Source organism: Bombina bombina, chromosome 1 (assembly GCF_027579735.1).
Source record: "Bombina bombina isolate aBomBom1 chromosome 1, aBomBom1.pri, whole genome shotgun sequence".
NCBI lineage: Eukaryota > Metazoa > Chordata > Amphibia > Anura > Bombinatoridae > Bombina > Bombina bombina.
This window is the reverse complement of record NC_069499.1, coordinates 1509658541-1509680220: the sequence shown is the minus strand read 5'-3', so window position 1 is coordinate 1509680220 and position 21680 is coordinate 1509658541. Positions and strand designations below refer to the sequence as shown.

The 21680-nt window shown below is 42.3% G+C and overlaps 2 long non-coding RNA genes across 2 annotated transcripts; both read right to left on the bottom strand.

Moving 5' to 3' along the window:
- Positions 1-15510: 15510 nt before the first annotated feature.
- LOC128643643 (uncharacterized) lies at positions 15511-15918 on the bottom strand. Its single transcript, XR_008399856.1, has 3 exons — positions 15822-15918; positions 15655-15741; positions 15511-15567 (listed from the first exon to the last, which is right to left on the bottom strand). It is a non-coding gene; the product is annotated as an uncharacterized LOC128643643 (long non-coding RNA).
- Positions 15919-19428: 3510 nt separating this feature from the next.
- On the bottom strand, positions 19429-20002 carry LOC128643637 (uncharacterized). Its single transcript, XR_008399854.1, has 2 exons — positions 19636-20002; positions 19429-19544 (listed from the first exon to the last, which is right to left on the bottom strand). It is a non-coding gene; the product is annotated as an uncharacterized LOC128643637 (long non-coding RNA).
- Between the last annotated feature and the right edge of the window lie 1678 nt (positions 20003-21680).

Sequence of the window (21680 nt, the reverse complement as noted above, 5' to 3'; positions counted from 1 at the left end):
TGTTAACAACAATTGCTGATGTATCGTACTTGAACTGTATATTCCTGTGAGAGAATAAATATTTTTTATTTTTTTTAAAAATACACTTTTTACTATGATTACCTTGCATCTAAGCCTCTGCAGACTGCCCCTTATCTCAGTTTTTTTGACAGACATACATTTCAGGCAATCGGTGATGACTCATTAATAACTCCACAGGAGTGAGCACAATGTTATCTATATGACACGCATGAACTAGCGCTGTCTAGCTGTGAAAAACTTTCAAAATGCACTGAGATAAGAGGCAGGCTTCAAGGGCAGTGGCGTATTTAGGTTTTGTGCTGCCCTAGGTTTTAGGCTGTTTTTGGCCATAATATTTTTTTGGTCAGGCTTATATGTATACATATAATCAGGATGATGCTACTCTGTGCCAGACTTTATTATCCTTGATTACTACAAGTTTTTGTAGTTGTTTGCAATATATTAGAGTTTTGTTTGCTAAAACTTTGAATACAATTAGGGACATTTTTGGTTGTCTTAAGGTCTAAACCCCCTATTACGTCCTACGTCGTGTAGCATACCATAAATAAATAAGACAGCACACCAAGTTGGGAAGAAAAAGACCGGTCACGGTCACGTTTATTCAAATAAACGAATAACTAGTGCCTAATGTTATTCGAATTACCTTAGGCACTTAATCTTATTTCCAAACTTGGCAACAAGTTCGTATACAGAAATATCAGTTGGCGGCATCTTTCCCTAACCTAGCCCCTTTAGGTAGATGGTCAAGGCCCCTTTCGATGTCTGCAGCGTGACACCCGGCTGTCACGCCCAATGGCACTGAGAGAGAGCTGTGAAGGTTAGAGATCTTCCGTCTTGTTCGCAAGGGAGAGGACCCCCAGACCGACGTCTGGCGGGTGTAACCCCTCCCCTTTTTAGACCGTCACTCTTCTCTCCCCGTTCCCGCTCCCCAGGGCCCTGACCACCCGCCTGCCAAGGCATCAAACCAACCCAGTAAGGTGACCTCGATCAATCGAATCGTACAACCCTATTGAAGGAGGTGGGTGACTAAATTAAGAACCCGGTCTTACATAAGGCTAGCTCAATTAAACCTACCCCTGCCGGGCTAACTCACCCTACCAAGCCGCATCGCTGCTAATTCACTGCTACTCCAGGGACGGGTGGGCGGGAAACTTTCCTCTTGAAGTCTGGAACCGAAAAGAGGCCAGATACTCTGCTGCAGGACCCTATAAAGGTAAGCACAAACACCGCCTCCTCCTTTGCAACATTGTAACAAAACACAATCTCACATTCTCCAGACTTCAAGTTGGTAAGCCCTTAATGTTGTTACAGACCCACTAGAGGGCCCTCCACTCTCATAAGGTCTAAACCCCCTATTACGTCCTACGTCGTGTAGCATACCATAAATAAATAAGACAGCACACCAAGTTGGGAAGAAAAAGACCGGTCACGGTCACGTTTATTCAAATAAACGAATAACTAGTGCCTAATGTTATTCGAATTACCTTAGGCACTTAATCTTATTTCCAAACTTGGCAACAAGTTCGTATACAGAAATATCAGTTGGCGGCATCTTTCCCTAACCTAGTCCCTTTAGGTAGATGGTCAAGGCCCCTTTCGATGTCTGCAGCGTGACACCCGGCTGTCACGCCCAATGGCACTGAGAGAGAGCTGTGAAGGTTAGAGATCTTCGGTCTTGTTCGCAAGGGAGAGGACCCCCAGACCGGCGTCTGGCGGGTGTAACCCCTCCCCTTTTTAGACCGTCACTCTTCTCTCCCCGTTCCCGCTCCCCAGGGCCCTGACCACCCGCCACAAGAGCCAGGCGTTCTCTTGCCGCCACACACAAAAACCGACAGGCACCTATAATAACTTAACATCAACTTTAAATATAACCTTAATAACCATTAACAATTAAACCCTTTTTTTTTTTTTTTTTTAAACTCTATAGCACCCTTAACAACCCATTCTTAAGGTCTTTCAAGAACAAGTCCAGACCGACGTCGGTCAGGTGGACCCCATCCGGACGAAATAGGTCCTTCTTGTCGGCCGTTATCCCATCGTGCCTAATCACGAAGCCCCCCAGGGCCGTGACCGCTCTCCCCAACTCTCTATTCACCTTCTTCCACACATTATAAGCGGCTCTCTGGGTCACAATGTGTCGCCAATGCAGCCGAGCAACCACGTTGGACCAACCAATTCTGACCTCTTTCAACCAGGTGTAAATCCACCTGATATCTGCTGTCATCCTCTTAATCAAATCCAGGGCCGGTAATGCCCCCAAGTCATTACCACCCAAATGCAGCACTATAACATTAGGCTGCCCCCACCTCCTATGCGCCTCCTGCAACAAAGCTGGCAAATCGCCCCACACAAGACCTCTGCGTCCTAACCACCGGAAGTTGGCCCTGGACGTTTGGAATCCAAGTTGTTGCCCTTCCGGCATCCGCAGCGCCCTGATGGACGCCCAATGGATAAATGAGTGTCCAACTATCCACACTTGAACTGGGGGTGAACTTCTTAAAACACCTGGTAAAACAGACGATATCCCATAAGCCAGAGCCACACTGGCCCACAACACAGCCCCCCACTGTCAAGCTCCCTTATACGCCGCCCCCATACCTTGCACCAACCCGCTAATCGCCCCACGGGGGCCCCGTTGGTGCCCGCTAAACATGACTAACTAAGCGCCATTGAACCACATCCCCTTCTAGGAATGTGGACTAGGGGCGGGCCTAATGTAAGTTTTATATTGGGCTGACCTCCATCTACCCAAGCGCTTTATTTCCGACGCTGCCACCCCCTTCTCCGCTGCACAGGTAGCAGCGCCAATCCTAAAGGAATGGGCCGCTATTCTCTTGGGGTCTAGCCCTGCTAACCCCGCCGTTCTCCCCAGGACCTTTCTGAACTGGAATACTGACAATGCCGTTCCATCCTCGTGCACGAGGAACTGCGAACAATGTTGCGGGCGGAGTTTCTGGAACTCCTCCACGCACCGCACAGGGCAGCATACTGCTTCCTCCTGTCTCGCCAGGGGGAGCCACGTGCCCCTACCTTCTTGATCTGTTTTGGACCTTGGAACGAATAGTAAGGCGCCCCCTTGGGCTAGCCGCACATGTTCCGCCAAAACCCCCCCTGTGCCATTTGTTTTTGCCGATGATACCAACTCGCTCACCTGCAGAGCTCCTGCAAACGCTAACACAAACGCTGTTCGAAAGAGCAGCGTCTCGTATTCCGATTTGCAGACTTCCTGTAAGCCAAGTGCCAACTGCCTCAGCCTAGTCGCTGTGATAGGTTCCCTATGGTCCTTGACCCGGGGAACCATCCTCCCCCAACCCTTCAGCACTTTTCTAACCAGAAAAGCCCGAGAGTGGTCCGCATAACTGAGCGCCTTGTTAAAGAAGGACACTGCCGCCAGCCTACCTGCAGCTCCTGCCCTGCTAACGCCCTCTTTCCGCATCCAAGACAGCCATTCCAACACATGAACCCTATTGGCCCCTTGTACCTGAATGCCTCTCTAACGACAGAAAGCATCCCATGCTCTCCCAACCTTCATCAACTGCCAAAGATAAGAAGGGCACATTAGACCCTCCTTCGCCACCCTGGGCGCTGCTTTTCTAAACTGCCCCCAATTGAATCGAGAGAGTGCGTCCGCTATTACGTTCTGCACTCCCGGGACGTGTTTGGCGGTGAAACATATGTTGAGCTGCAAGCAGCGCAACACCAAGTGCTTCAGATAGCACACGACATTAGGCGAAGTCGCAGACAACCTGTTAATGGCGTACACCACACTCTGGTTGTCCGTCCAAAACACCACCGACCTGTTTGCCAGCCAGGCACCCCATATTTCCACAGCTACTATAATTGGGAACAGCTCCAGTAGCGTCAGGTTCCTGACGCACCCAGCCTCTATCCAGTCTCTGGGCCATGGAGCCGCACTCCACTCCCCATCCAGGTATGCTCCGTAACCCGAGCTGCCTGCTGCGTCTGTGAAGAGGTGAAGGGCTTGATTCGAAACTGGCGGGTGCCTCCACAGGCAAACCCCGTTGAAGTTAACCAAGAACCTATCCCACACCTCTAGATCCTCCTTCACCTCATCTGTGACCCGAGCCCATGTTGCATGGCCCCGAGGGCCCTTCAATTGCCCCTCCAGGCGGCGGTTGAAGACCCTTCCCATTGGGATCACACGCCCTGCGAAATTCAGAAGGCCAAGCAAAGATTGGACCTCCTTAATGGGAACCCTTGACCGCCCCATAAATGCCCTGACGGCCTGCAGCATACGTTGCACTTTGTCATCCGGCAATCTGCAAACCGCATGCACCGTGTCAATTTCTATCCCAAGAAATGTTATGCACGTACATTGCCCCTGCGTCTTCTCATCCGCTAGGGGGACCCCAAAACGAGCCATCAGCTCCTTCATGACCATCATGAGCTGGTCGCATTCCGCGCAACCCGCTCTTTCCACCAATAGGAAATCGTCGAGGTAATGAGCAATCGCCCCACCTCCTGACGCCGTTTCCACCACCCAGTGCAAGAATGAACTAAAGCACTCAAACAATGAGCAGGACAAGGAGCAACCCATTGGTAAGCACCTGTCCACGTAGTAACACCCCTCGAACTTCATCCCCATGAGCCTAAATGCCGAGGGATGGAGGGGTAGCAGACGGAACGCCGACTCTATGTCGAGCTTAGCCATCAGTGCCCCCGGGCCACACGACCTTACCACCTCTAGAGCATTATCAAACGATTGGTAATGCACCGAGCTGGTTTCGGGGTCAATGGCGTCATTGACCGATCCCCCTTTTGGGAAAGACAGGTGATGAATCAGCCTGAACTTCCCCGGCTCCTTTTTTGGCACCACCCCCAAAGGCGAGATCACCAGATCCGCCAATGGGAGCTCCGCGAATGGGCCGGACACCCTACCCAACGCGACTTCCTTCGCCAATTTATCCCGTACCACGTGCGGGAATTCATAAGCCGTCTTCAAATTTTTGTGTAACCCAGACCCCTGGACATTTCTTGTCACCGGGATCACAAAACCCCACTCCAGGCCGTCCCTGAGCAGCGCCGCTGCCTCCCGGTCTGGGTAGTGTGCCAGCCATGCTAGCATAGGAGGCAGCTTAAGCTTTTGGAGCTGGTTTAAGCTGCCCCTGGTCCTTGCGTTTACCGCAAACCGCTCCGGCGTGCGGACCGCCACAGTATCTGCATATGTGCCGAAAGGAGCAATTGCTCCCCCTGTCACACTGCTTGTCCTGGAATTTCCAGCACTCGCGCCCCCGCCTACTGACTCTTGCCCCTTGTCGCTGAAGTCCCTGCCGCGCCTGCGCTGGGGGTGGGGTTCCGCCTTCCAGCCCTAATTTCGACCACAGGTGCATATCCTGCGTGCCGAAATGCAGTAATGGGTTCCCCACCATCTTCCTCCTGAAGGCCATGTCATACTCCCGCCATGCACCCTCTTTAAATCTGTTGTGGATATCCTCAATAGTATCCTGATACTTAAAGAGGTTCTGGCCTTGCAACGGCCACCTATCCACATAGCAGGCCGCTAGTACTCTGAAGCATTTAAGCCATTCTTCGTACGTTTCAGGCCTGCGTACCTTTTTAGGGCCGGATCCATCCTGGGCCCTTTCTTTCGCCCTAAACGCGTCAAGTGAGAGGTCGAAAACATTAACGTAGCGACCCTCCTGTATTTTCGTAATTGTTTTCATCTTAAGGTGACCGTAAAGTGAATGAACCAAGCACGGGTAAGTGTCCCCCTGTGCTGCCACCTTATGAGGCACGGCAGCCCCGGGGGCACCTCCCTCAGGTCTTGCGACCCCAGGCTCCCCGTCCAAGGGCCCCGACCCCCTGGCCCTGTTCTTCGCATGCCCTGCCGCCATCTTCTTGATCCACCTAAACATTCTACGCTGGCCTTTCCCCACTAGTCCCAGGTCCTCCCCACTGTCTGACCCTGAGCCACTAGATGAAGACCCCGTGTCAGCCTGTAGTGTGTGGGGTGCGTAGTACTCACCATGTCCAGGGCGGCTTTCTTCGCTGGGTGCTGGTGCCGACGATCCTATCTGATCCAGCTGCTCGCTGCTCTGATTCGCCACCACCAGTGCCCCAGCCTCGGTCGCCATAGCTGAAGCAGGCCTAATCTGTACCTGTGGAGACAAAGCAACTTGGGGAGTACTCTGGCCAACAGGTGGTGCGCCAAAAGAGACATTCCTCCCCTCCATCCTATGGTCCCCACCAGCACTCATCCCTAGAGCTGCAGCCACAGCTCTTCTAATCAAAACTTCCTGATCAGACCCCTCCTGAGCGTGTGCACTCAACCCGGGAGGAGCCTGCTGCCTTGCCATCTCACGCAGCGCAGATTCAACAGCCCTCTTAATGACCTCCTCCTGCACCTGCATCGTAGCAACCTGTCCTAATGTCGGCCCACGCTCAGCAACCCCTAACTCCTCATTCGCAGACATCCCACAACCATGCCCGCCAAGCACTGTCTCTCCACTGATGCCATACTGTGCCCCATGGGCATCGCCATGCGTTATCCCCGCATGCGACCCACTTGAGCCCCTAGCAGCATTCCCCACAAACATGCCACCTCTAGCATCCGTGAGCCTTAAATTACAGGCAACAACGTTCCTGCTCCCCCCAGCACCAGACGCACTTGTACCTTCACAAACTCCAGTCCCCGTGTGCGCATGCGCAGCTGCACGGGAACCGTTCACACCCAAACGCGCTGCCACCAAAGTTGAAGGCCCCCCTGCACCATCAGTCACAGCCTCACACCTCTGACTACCAGCCGCCACAACCATGCGCGCATGCGCGGTCATTCTCTGCCCTTCAGCACACGCGCGCGCCTGCGCACTGGTGCTGGGCCTCTCCTCCATGCTGCACCCCTGAGCCTGAACCGCACCATGCACCCTGGCCTCCCTGGGTAAGTACTCCTGCCTCACACCGCTGCCGCCTGTTGTCACCCCACCCACGACCGGAAGCCTCCCCAAGTTACCTGGGCCGCTCCGGTCGCGCGGTGGGACATCTCCAGCCTCAGGCCTCCCTCCAAGATGGCGGCCGAGATCCTCCTCCTCTGACGAACTAGAGGAGTAGATCTTGCGTGACCCGCCACCTGAGAGGGAAGGCCACGCTGCTCACTCTGCACTCGCCGATACCGGGCCCCCCGCCCCATCGGCCTGCTGTATCACCACCGAACCACCGACAGCCTGGGCCGCGGCCGGACCCAGCACCTGGGCAGAAGGGGCCATAGCAGAGGCCAAAGTTTGTGCCAGGGCCATTACCGCCGCCATGGCTGCCGGTGGCAAAGCTTGCAAGGGATCTGCACTCTCCCTCCCCAAATCAACCCCAGGACCCATAAGGGGAGCCGCCAGCACCCGCGGGCCTTCCCACCCCCCACTAGGCCCAGCCTGGGTCTCCACACAGCCCACTCCCCCAGGCTGCGATCCGGATATTAACCCAGGCCTCACTATGGGGCTCGATTTGGGCCCAGTACCCTTCCTACCCCCCTTTGCAGGCCCTTTTCCCTTATTAAAACTTCTCTGGGTGGGCGTTTTTTGGGGGGTTGGGGGTACCACATCATCTGATCCATGCTCCTCTGTCTGTCTAGCAGGTCCTTTTTTCCTGGACGTCATCTCAACAACCTCCCTGTATCTCTTGGGTGGCAGAGATTTCCTCCTAGACCTATCCATCCTCAACACTCTTCCTTCAGGGACACAGAAACTTTCCTCTTGAAGTCTGGAAAAAGAGGCCGGATACTCTGCTGCAGGACCCTATAAAGGTAAGCACAAACACCGCCTCCTCCTTTGCAACATTGTAACAAAACACAATCTCACATTCTCCAGACTTCAAGTTGGTAAGCCCTTAATGTTGTTACAGACCCACTAGAGGGCCCTCCACTCTCATTTTAATGGCACCTGGATGTCTGAGCTAGTTCAACCACCTAAGAATTGAATGCAGTATTTTTGGAACATTGTAAATGAATCTGTAAAATCCTATTAGCGACAGCCATTTTTCAGACTTTTTTTAGGTTTTCATATGTAGACATGAAGAGTCCTGTGGAAGCAAAAATGTAACAGCTAATGCAAATGTAAACAGTAAAACTAATTAATTATTAATGCAGGTATGTTCCTATTTCTCATTATATCAATTCCTGCCATGTAGAGATATAGACATATAAATACAAAAAGAAAATATTTTTTTGAGCCTGAAAAACCCACCTGTGGTTTTGTTTGGCATATTTCTACAAAAATATTACCCTAAAATTGAATCCTAAGAATTGATTTAATCTAAAACCACTTATACTGCCATTTTAATGGTGCCAAAAAACTACAATTCCCAGCAGGCATGTGCAGCAGTAACACTACACTTTTTTTCTCCTAGGTTCACGCCATCTGCCTGGAAACCCAATCCTGCATAATTAAACTTTTCTTTTTTAATTCCTGTGTGCCACACAACCAGTCTGCAGAGAACCAGATCCTGTACAAATTCTGTTGCTTTTGTAAAGTCCCAGGTCTCTATAGTGGGAAATCAGAACCATTCTGCACAATAACACTGCTCTTTTTAACCAGTGAATATATACAGCGGAAAGATGCCCCTACTCCCACACATGCTGACTCTGCCCATAGAACACCTATGCACCCATATGCTTTGTGGGTATGATCATGCTATAAAAATATTGCAGGGTTCTAAATAACGCAATTCAAATTTTAAAACCGAGAAAATAAGCTATGTGAGGCGCTGGCAAAGAGATTATGCATGGTATATACATAAGACACCTAAGCACAAGCCACACTCTGTGACAAACCTATCACATTTCTGCAGTCAGATGTAATAAATGTGCAGGCTGCAGCAAAAACAGGGCTCCCTTTAGCCTACAGGTTGCCTTGGTAAATATCAACCATCTTTTCCCCTCACTCCCCCCATCACAGAATCTGCCATTAAACTTCCCCCACGGGCGGCTTCTCCTGAGCACATCACTCTCTCAGGCAGTGACACCCCCACCGCGTCTTCAAGCTAGCTCTAATCAGTAAAGTAAAGTGATGTCCGACTCTGCTGCCATGTTTACTCCGGAACAGCCACGTCATCACCTATAGCAACTGTCACATCTCCTCGGGTGTGAACGGGGCAGCGGCAATCCGGATCCACAATGCAAAAGTTCACATCTCTGAGTTAGTAGCCAGAGGTGAAAGGCAACTTATATGCGCACTCGCAATAACTCAGTTATTAGAGTGTATTTGTGGTGTGCACTGTGTGCGCTCTACTATCCGACTGGAAATCCCCCAAAAATGTTAAAGTGCAGAAGCGGCCGGGGGCAATGTAAAAAAGTGCCGCCCCCCCAAAATTTGCCGCTCTAGGCACAGGCCTTGTGTGCCTAGGCCTTAATACGCCCCTGTTCAAGGGCTTTTGAAATTAGCATATGATCCTATCTAGGTTTAGCTTTCAACAAAGAAAAGCAATAGAACAAAGCAAATTTGATGATAAAAGTAAATGAAAAGTTGTTTAAAGTTGATCTGAATCATGAAAGTTTAATTTTAACTAGACAGTCCCTTTAATTGAATTAAATATTTCCATTCCAGAAACACTTTTTCTGCTCCTTCTACAACAACTGCATCATCACAAAGGGCTTCTCCATCAGTTTTTCCGAAAATTTTCATTTTTTTCCTAAAAAAAATAAAAATATTAAAAAAAAAACTTTTTTTCACATGGCTTTTAAATTTCCAGAAATTGTACATCTCTACGTGCGACTAGTGCTGCTAATTGGATCCGCTGCCTTTTCCGCTCGGGACCAGCAGTGCTCTGTAAAATCGTGAGCAGTATTTCTACTGTTTGTTTAACCTATTTGCAGGGGTTAAACATAGGACTAGATTACAAGTGGAGCTCTAAATTTGCAGGCAAGCAATAAATAACTAGCCACTACAAGTGGCTAGTTATTGCTACCGCAATTTCATGGTAGCAATTAGCGCTTATAAAATTAACCAGAGATCAGATCTCCCAAATGCCCCTAAAATACAGTGTAGTGTATTTTATTAAAAAAATAAAGCTAGCGGCATCTTTATTTTTTTAATAAAATAACTGCACTAGGCAGTATTTTGGGGGTAAAGTTGGCAGGAGTGGGGTGTTAGAAAAAAAAAAAACGGCACTGAAAAATGCCTTTACATTGTGGTCTATGGGAATTGTGTGTTCCTAGTAAATATATATGTATATATGCTTATATACATATATATTAATGTGTTACTGTGTGTATTTACACATATTAACACATAAATAAGCATATACATATATATTTAGCATTTGCTGCCATCAGGGCCAGCCCTAGCCATTGCAGGGCCCAAGGCAGGATGACAAAATGGGGCCCCCTTTATCCCCGCCTCCAACTCTGCCCAATCTCCACCCCCTAACCCTGCCCAATCACCGCCCCTAACCCCGCCCAATCTCCACCCTAACCCCACCCCGCCTTATTTTTATGTGTTTTCTTATGATAACAAGAACATTACAGAGATGCCACACACAGAGATACTTTTATACGCAGGTACACAGATATACATACACAGGTGTAAACACACAGCCCACACACACAAACACAGCCCACACACACAGCCCACACACACACACACACACAGCCTACACACACACACCCCCAGCCCACACAAACACACAGCCCACACACATTCACAGCCCATACACACACACACACAGCCCACACACACACACACACAGCCCACACACACACACAGCCCACACACATTCACAGCCCATACACACACACACACAGCCCACACACACACACACACAGCCCACACACACACACACAGCCCCTCACACACACACACACAGCCCACACACACACACACACATCCCCCCCCACACACACACAGCCCACACACACACCGCCCCCACACATAAACACGCATACCCCACACACACAGCCCACACACACACAGTCCATACACACACACAGCCCACACACACACAGCCCACACACACAAAGCCCCCCCCCCCCCACACACAGCCCACACACACACACAGCCCCCCACACACACACACAGCCCACACAGCCCACACACACACAAAGCCCACACACACGCACACAAAGCCCACACACACACAGTCCACACACACATAGCCCATACACACACACAGCCCACACACACAGCCCACACACACACACTCAGCCTCTGTAGTCTCCTTTTTTTGCCAGCTATGTGACTAAGAGGGAACTATTAACTGATGTTTGGTCACTATAGACCCCTTTACTTAAGCTGTATGTCCAAATCATATCCCAGAGTCCAAATGAGATCTCAGATTACATACATGCCCATGCAGTTCCACTGTCCCAGAGGCTTCTGTATGGCTTCAGATCATATGCTTTCCACATGCAGCCCCCTTAATGAAAATTATATGTCAAATGAAATCCCAAATCAGATACATAGAAACTATTGCCCCTTTAATGCCAGTGATATTCCCTGGTGAAACCTCAGAACAGATGTATGGAGCTTGCCCACTTTATTTCAAAATAAGACACTTAGCATTAGCAATGCAAACAAAAAGCAGTAAGCAAAGTATTGTGAGTAGCAGGTGGTCCCCCAGTCTCTTTTGTACCTACTGATGTTCTGCCCTGATTATTGTCTTTGCAAATCATTTACATATTTATAATTACTAAAGTTCAGATCTCAGGGGACCAGAACATTAAATGCTCTTAATCTGCTGAAGGCATTGTGGTACTTATACAAACCAGCGTCAATGGATCATCATATATGGTGAGAGGGACTGGAAATCTTAATCCACGGTGTCACTGTCAAGTGTGTGTCAATCTAAGTTTACCTAGGCTAAAGATCTCATCCCTTCGCTAACAGCACACACACATGAGTGCCTGCGGGAGTTAGGATACTCAAATTGTCTCAAACAGTAAAAACATATTTTTGTATTAAAAATATTTTATGTTATGTTAAGTATATGCTTAGTCATTATGGACAGCTATTTTCCTAATGGACACACAGAGTTTATTGATTTTTCCAGGCATGTATAATGCAGACCTTCAGTCTAAACACAAGGACAAACTACAAATTCAACAGCTTATCAGCATCATTCCTGCATCCTTTCCTTTCCCTTTGTGCGTGTATAATACAAAAATACACTGAAGTTAAAAAAATAATAATAATGTATGCAGTCTTTGCTTTTATATTTCTCCATCCAATATTTGTAGACCTATTTTCCTTAATTAAAATGCTCAGAGACATGCCATGCAAAATGATTGTCACACAAAATGTTCAGCATTTTACATGGGGAGGTCGGTACCTTTTATCTAAGCAGGCAATCCATTCTGCAGGTGAGGAAGAATGTGCAGCGTGAGCTGTAACCATGTTTGGACCGTTGCCAATATGTCTGGTGCGAGTAGGTGTGTTAGTGGCAAGCAGTGTGTAATGGTGCTGGGTCGGGCTGATTATGTGCTGATACACACCTGACTCTCCCGGTACCTCTCGGCCTGTTCCCGCCCAGTGCCTGTCACTCCTCAGTCTCCTCCTCCTGTGCTTCCGCTCAGCCGCTCCTCACTGAACTTTCCTTTGCCGGGATTGGGAAATAAATTGCACCCAAAAAATTTAAAAATGGCGCCAAAAAAATAAAGTGTCAGCGCACCAAAAAAAATTAAAAATAAATAAATAAATGTTTGTTTGAACCCGCGGGGCCCCCCTAAGGCCGGCCCTGGCTGCCATCTCTGCACTACTTACCCCTTTAACTTCGCTTAGGTTCTGATCCTGTCTCTGACAGCATCATAATGAAGCTCCCATGAGCTCAATGCTTCCCAGCAATGAAAACGCAAGCTCGCATTTGCATTGCTGACAACTTGTAAAACCAGCACACATTAGCGTGCGCTGGTATTACACAGTGGAGCGCAAATTTCGATTTCATGAAAGTTATATTTTGTGCTCCACTTGTAATCTGGGCCAGAGTAGTCTAGGGTTGATAGTCTTAAAATGAAATGATCTAATGGATTAGAGCATGTCATTTTATTTTTGTTTCTAATGGCCCTTTAAGTCTAGAAAATAATGAGTAATTATCTTTTTTTTACTAGTTCTTTTAAAAGGTGCAAATAATGATAGAGACAAACCAAGAGGAGACCGTCAAGACAAAGTTGTTGTGGTTACAGTTGAAAGGGGATTATTTCCTTCAAGTACACAGAGAAATTCACACGCAAAATAGTTGACTGCAAGTGGCACCAACGCAAAAATTATCAAAAACAAAAAGATCAAAGCTGAAGGATCAATAGATAGTAACAAAAACATGCAAAGGAAAAGGAAGTGACAAACACTCAACAGATATGTTGTATATTTCAGTAAAACATGGGTAACACAATTGATTGGATAAGGGAATACTGATATGTAGCAATGGTCCAACTTTGGCATAATATGAATTTAGAAGATAGCATTATATTAAATGTTTCAGGACTGCATATATATGCAATTACTGTATTATGTAGACTAGCGGAAGAACTGCCTTAAGTTTTGGAATTTCAATGCAAAAAGCAAGTCCACCAGGGCTGTTCTAGAACTTCAAATCTGGGGCACAGACAAAGGCTGTCAGAGAGTCTATAGGTGCTCCTGTATGTGAAAGGGGGAGGGGGTGTTGCTCTATATGTGAAAGAAAATATAAAGGTTATTAAAATTTTAGATACTAATTATAATGTGGAATGTATTTGGGGGACTGTGGAAAATAGGGGAAACATGTCTAATATTGTATATAGGCTTCCATTACAGGATAAAGGATTGCACCAAGGGCTCTATTTATCATTCATTTTAGAATTACGACTTTCAATTCTCCTATGAACTCGCCGCATCTCGCCCTTGCAAAGGCGCACATGTGCGCCAATATTTATCATTAAACCAGTAGTATTTTATCGCTGATTTCCATTGTCGAGATGCGGCGGATTATTGATAAATCTCGCCACAATTTTTTAAAATGCGCCTTATTTATCATTAAAACAGCTTACAATGTCGATTATTTCGAGCCAATAATGTTAATATCATTTTTTTTTTTTTATCCTTTGTTTTTTAATAACTAATATAATACTTTTCTAAATTTTTTAATCCATTTGATTATTATTATTTTATTTTTATAAATTTTAAATCCATTTTAATATAATCTGCCTTGCATTACATCAATTTTACTTCCTCAATATTTATTTGAATTGACAAATATTCAATATTGTGTTTGTAAAATATTGATTTTTAAAAAATATATATATATATATATATATATATATAAATGTATATTTTTTTAGTTCATAGCTGACATGATCCAAGCCCCCTTGGCATGACCCACATGACTATTTCTAAAGTGTTTCTATGGACAGTAAACTATTGCCATTCTACCTTTATTAATATTAATACAATTTCACATTTCTTTTCTGGTGAAATGTCTTTTTTGTAAATAATCTTATTTTAAACTAAACATACTTCATATGCTAATTTCATGGCTGCCTCTTATCACAGGCTTTTGAAATATCTTTTCAAAAGAGTTTGAAATTACACGTTGGCCATATAGATAACACTCTGTTCAGGCACTGGGGTTACTACACAATGCTAATGCAAGAGAATAGATAATAATCAGTGATAGTCATTTCATCAGTGAGCTGGAAGAAGTCCAAGGTAACCACAGATAAAAAAAAAAGTGTATTAATATAAATGAGTTGTTAATGCTAAACATTAAACTCAGAAATAAAGTGAATATCAATCTTTTGCAAACAATAAAAAAATAGATTTGAGACTGTCCCTTATTCAATCTCATACATTGTTATATTGATTTCAGTGTTATGTTTATAATAATTTATAAGGACACCAATACACGGTTAAACATAAATATTTATTTTTTATCACAAAAATAAAAATAAAATTTGGTCACATTATGATAAATCAAATTGTATTGTTACATTTTTTCTATTTTAAGGCGCATTTCATGCAAACTTGAATAGTTTTCTTTCAGTCCTTTTTCAGCTTTCTTTAATATCTCCAATAACTGTTTCTTGTTAATCAATATGTTTTGATCTTCAGGTACTGTATAAAATAAAGAATAAGGTTATTCTTATGTATTTTTAAATCCATATATAAACACATGTCTGATATACTCACCCCAGTCATAATTAATGGTATCAGAGGAATCATTTGAACTATTTTCATCATGCACCTCTCTGTCCACCTCTTCTTCTTGCATCACTGTATAAAATGAAATTTTAGATTTTACTCCACTTGTATATATTAAAAATAATTCATTATCCTTTTTTTTTATTTCTTTCTCTATATCTATCTATCTATCTATCTATCTATCTCTCTCTCTCTCTCTCTCTCTCTCTATTAAATATATATATATATATATATATATATATATATATATATATATATATATATATATAAATATTCTGTTATCACTAGAATTTTTCTAATATATTATTACTATCTTCTAAATCGTCTTCCTGCACAAGCACTTGTTCTATTTCATAATCTTGTACCACTTCTTCTCTCTCCTCATTATTTGCCTCTCCATCTTGACGGTAATTCTCAACCTGAATTTCTGCATCATCTATGTATAACAAAACAATGGTTTACATTTCAAATAAAATTATTTTTTTATTATAAATGCAATAAAAAGTAATAAAATTAATTTAACCTTCCAAATTCGGATTCTGAAGTTCTTCTTCCTCATTTGACTCATTTTCAATAATAGGCCTTGCCCTACGTTGTTGCCTTCTTATTACTTAAACACAAAAAATGTTCATTTTATTGCCAACATTGTATGGATCTATATATATATAAATTATTACAATTTATAAATACCTGGAATATCATTTCCCTCCCTGTCCATAAACACCCTTGGCAAGGGGTCAGATTCTCCACCAGAACTTGAGGAATTGTCATCAATTGGACAGAGATATCTCAGTGCTCTACGGTTTTTAACTATTTAAAAATGTAAACAAATTAGTTGCACTTTCCATATTATATGTAAAATCATATGTAATCTACAATTTAATAGAAAAGAAAAATTATTAATTTGTACATATCTTTTTGAAAAAGACCATATTTCCAATGTTAGAAATAGATTAGATAATCTTTCTAAAATTTTATTTTATTTTATCTAATCGCCTTAATACTAGGATGTGCACAACATACTTTCACACATTCTTTTCTTTTACAAACATCAAAACAAAGTTGGCTTATAATTCAGTATAAATAGATAAAAGAAAGAATCAGACATATTATAAAAACCTTGTCATTCTTCAAGGGATACAGTGACTACTGTTGAATCCAAAGATTTACATCACTATCTCTTTTTAAACTTGTAAAGTAGAGAACCCAAACAATGTAAGTTAATTAACTTTAGAAACAACACTCAAGATAACTGTGAAAGTAAAATTCTATTAAAATGTGTTAGCCAATCACAATAGACAAATGTACAGCCATAAATCACCAGACTCTGAGCATATCTAGAATTTCTTTTCTCTAAGTGATTTCTAGAGATACAATAAAATTATATAACACAATTAAATTTGATAGTTTTATAAAATAAATGTGTTTTCCAATGCACATGTTATGAAATTGATAAAAATACAAATGTTATATATACATTTCTGAGCAACATACATTGTAAAAATTAAATCTGGATTATGTCAAAGTCTTACATTTGCGCAGGTATCACCGGATAAGTGTCCTCAATTTAGATTGTCTCCTGTACAAATCATTGTAGTGTTTTAGGCATTGCTTTCTCGTCCTCCTCTGTCCAGATATACGCCTCACTCTTCTTACCATTTCACAGAGAATATTATTTCTCCTATCCTGGTCCAAGGTGTAAATTCCCCTTCTTTTTTTTGGAAAATATTTTTCCATTGTATAAGAAATTATCAATAGTTCACCTATAGAGAATTTCCTAGATCTTGCCATCTTGCTGTGCTGATTTCTATTTCTAGGGTGTAGCCAAGTAACGGAACTAATTTCTATATAAAAATGCGCAATTACAAGTAATAAAATAATCCAATATTTTAAATCAATATTGATATAGATTGGTATTTCTATAGGTTTTAATCTATGTTTCAATATGTATTATAAACTTTTATTAACTTTTAGTTACATCCTAAGCTTTATAATCTTTATTGTATCAATTGTCTCTAATAGTTTCTAAGCAAACCTTAACTTTTTACCGTATTGCAACAAATGTATTTTTTTATGCTAGTATCCATCAAATATAACAATTGTTACTTTAACAGACAAAACTAACATGTAATAAGAATTTATATAAATATTATTCAAATTACATTATCTACACATAACCAAACACATGACCGTTATTCATTTTATTTTATTTTTATTTATAAATACTAATGCGACATAGGGATCTTTCCAGAAAAATAAAGTTCACGCCCTTTTCTCGCAACCTTTATGCACAAATTCTTTAAATTAGATTGTAACTTAAATTTAAGTTTAGTTAAATTGTGGATACCATTTTGCGCACTTTAACTACTCATTTTTAAGATGGCATCATTGCAAGCAGGAAAGACAAAAAGTGGGAGAAGTGTGATGTTCACCCATCGTCAAAATTGTATTTTGGTGGAACAAGTGGTGGAACATTATGAGGAGATAATCGGCTACCAGGCAAGAACTGTTAACCCACAGAGAAAGCGGGCAATATGGACCCAAATCAGCGCATCTGTGTCTTCAGAAGGTAGCTTTCCGAAGGATGTAAGGGCATGTCGTAAGAGGGTTAACGACATTAGAAAGAACATAAAAAAAAAGGTATGCCAAGCAAAACAATCGGCTAAAGCAACAGGTGGAGGACCAGGATACAGGGCGGAATTGACTGATTTCGAACAAATTCTCTATGCCAGGATGGGGGATGCAGTTGTGTTCGGCCTGGATGTTCCTGGAGACACAATGGACTTTAGAGGTAAAATGTTTTTTTTATTATTTCTTTTTTTTTTTTTGTTGGGTGGTGTTCTTACATTTGTAGGTATATTGTGAATTGAATTTTTTTTATTTATATTTAAGAACAACATGAGGATGTCTGTGGGGAAGAGGAGGTAAATGCACAGGAGGACCAACCTTTTGTCCATGAAACCACGTCTCAGGAACCTCAAGCTTCAACTTCCCAAACAAATAGAGATCGAGAAGAAACCGCATGTAAGCAATATAAAAAATAAATTATATGTGTATGTCATATCGTTACTTTGTCAGAGGCTTTTCAAAAAAGTGCTGTTGAGATAGAAAGATGGATAACACAGGAGGGAAGAGAGATAGAAAGGAGGGGATAGAGATAGAAAGTGAGAGAGATAGAGATCTCAAAAGAGAGGTGTGGGTGATGGAGAGAAAAAGAAAATGGTAGATAGAGAGAAAAAAGAGACTTTGCAGTGTTTGGAGATCGAGATCGCAAAACATAGGGTTAGAGGGGTGGGTGATGTATAGAGCTATGGGTGTGACTACTGTAATACCATAAATTGCCCTTTTGAACGGGCATAATTAAAAAGCAATATTAAGCACAAATAAATAACCAAACAAAATATATATTCTTAACATAATTATATAAATATAATGAACCTTGTAACGGAATTTAATTTGTAATCAAGCAAACAATGTTTGTATGGGTATTGAAATTCTTCGATGTTTAAAATATTTTTAAATGAACGCATGTGTACATTGAAATCTCAAAAATTGAAAATATAGTTTGTTAACCCTTTTATTTCTCAACAGGTGTTAGAGCATTGCTTCAAACTATGCAAGATAGTTCAATTGCATTATATGATGGTATGTATGGAAATGGTAAATTTTAAAGGTTAGATATGGTTGTTTTTATTTTATTTAATTTGTTTTTTAATTTTATTTTTGTTTTTGAAGAAGAACAGGACGAATTGACACTGCAACCACTAGTCGAGGACACCATCAATCAAGACGATGATGATGATGATGAGACACAAATACATGGTCACACACAGGAGGGACCAACACCACCTGATTTAAATACACCTGCTGCAAGTCCAATGGTCAACAAATCTGACATTGATGAAACAGCAGAAGAAGTCAGACAACCTCCAATCACAGAGCGAACAAATGACATACAGGCACTGACAGATATGGCATCCTCATTTAGACAGGAACAAAGTGCTTTTTTTAAGGAACTCATTGAATTACAGAAACAAAGGAACAATATTCTGAAACGTGATTCAGAAATAAAAAGTGAATATTATAAAAAAAAAATAGAAATTATGAATCGGAGATCTCAGAATTGATACACAGAATCCAAAAAATTAAGTGTATATATTTTCTGGTTTTTAAATTTTGTTTTGATTTACATTTATTTTCGCTTTGTTTGTTTTAAAGTTTGTATTATTCATATTTATATATAGTTTGTTTTGGTTATATTTTCATTAAAGATATTTATCCCTTAATAAAAGAAACATTTTTGATAAATAAGCAAAAGTTTTATTTTTTCAAATGGGTGGAGTTAACTTCAATATCAAAGAATTGTGTACATTTCTTATAAAATAATTAAAACTCTGGGTGATGACATGTATTCTGAAAAAAAAAAAAAGAAATATTAGTAATTCAAATACATAAAATTTAATAGAATAATACACAATTCTAAATAGTTTGCAATAATACTTACATGAAAAATATCTTTCAATAATTTCCAATCTATTTTGTACACCTGCCCTTGTAGTGTGTCTGCCTATAATTTCTTGAGGGATATAAGTGTCATCTGTGGGATCATTGGGACACTCCTCCTCTAAATTGCCTTGGGAAATTGCAATGTTGTGCAACATGCATGCAACTAGAATTATATCATTACATTTTTCAGGCGAATATTGAAGTGCTCCTCCAGACCTATCCAAAACTCTGAAACGCATTTTTAAAACCCCAAAAGTTCTTTCGATAGCACTTCTTGTGCTACGGTGGGATTCATTAAATTTAATTTCTCCTCTGGTATGTGGCATTGGGACAGGTGTCAACAGCCAAGTTCGGCACGGATAACCACTATCACCTATTTTTTAAAAAGAAAAATTGATTAGAGATTATAAATAATTTAAACATTACAATTAATCATAATTCATATATATATTTATGACATGTATAAAGTGCAAATCAGGAAAAAACTTCCAAAAAATACAGAGAACTGATTGCATTATAATTAGATTATATGGAAATAAGTTCATATTTACCTAATAGCCAACCGTGTGGCATGTTGCCCTGTTCAAAAGCAGAAAATAGTGCAGATTGTTTTAGGATGTGGAAATCATGACATGATCCAGGAAACCCAGATCGAACAGCCCAAATTCTAAGGTTTGCATCACACACAGCCTGTATGTTTAGGGAATGAAAGCTTTTCCTGTTCCTATATTGCTCCTCCCTTAGGGATGGTGGTCTAAGAGCAATATGGGTGCAATCTATAGCACCAAGAACATTGGGCATACCGGCTACTTGGTAAAAGTTGGACTTCACTGTATGCCATTCATGCACATTCCTAGGAACATAAATAAATGTAGAAAGATGTTTTAGAATTGCTTTTAAAACAATTGTTAAATGGCGGCAAAATGAAGGCTGACTCATGCCCACAACATCACTGGATACAGCCTGAAAAGATCCGGTTGCCAAAAAATGTAAAACTGCGAGTAATTTCAAAAGTCCAGGTATTGCCCTTGTTCTTCTGGTTCGGGGATCAATGTCATTTTTAATCAGAGAATATAGATTCAAAATGCTTTCTCGGTTTATCCTGAATTTGCGCTTAATTTCACGATCGGATAATGCCTCAAGTCCACAACGGGGCAAAAACAATTGAGGAACTCTTTGCCGTCTCCGGAACATATTTCCATCATTTTCACGATTTTCATGGGACTGAGCAAGAGAAATAGCGGCCAAAATAAAAAAAAACTCCATCTTCTATGAATAAAATATGGGAGTAAATTGTAAGTTCTCCTACTTGGTTATGGAGTATTTTCACTGTCGGATTTATAGGAGAATTATAGGTTCTCCTTTGGCGCAAAATAATGATAAATATGATTTTCGGTGATTTCTTGGGAGTATTTCTAAAAATACGACTGAAATCCATTGTTTTTTGGCTGTATTTGGAGCACCTGTGCGCCTTGGCGAGAGCGAAAAACTGGTCGTATTTTTAGGTCGTATTACAGCTTATTTTGGGCATAAAATGTGTTGATAAATAGGAGAATAAATCCGACAGAGAAATTATAGGCGCAAAAGTAGGAGAATTATGATGATAAATAGAGCCCCAAGTATAGAAGAAATAACTAAAATGATCATGAAGGGTAAAGTGTTTAGTTGTGATTATAGCTTGCTAGATATAGGGGCCGATTTATTAAAGTGACAGTGGATCATGTCCGCCGCACATCGATAAATGCCGACAGCATACAATGTTGGCATTTATCATTGCAAAAGCATTTCTAGTGAAATGCTTGTGCAATACCGCCCCCTGCAGATTCGTGGCCAATCGGCTGCTAGCAGGAGGAGTCAATCAACCCGATTGTATGCAATTGGGCAAATTGCTGTCCGCCGCCTCAGAGGTAGCAGACAAGTTAATAAGCAGCGGTCTTGAGCCTGAAGACTCGTGCGGAAACAGGTGTATACGGCCCCATTCGGGCCGTGATAAATCAGCCCCACAGACTGGGAAGCACCTGTTGCTAAATCAGCTACAAGCAA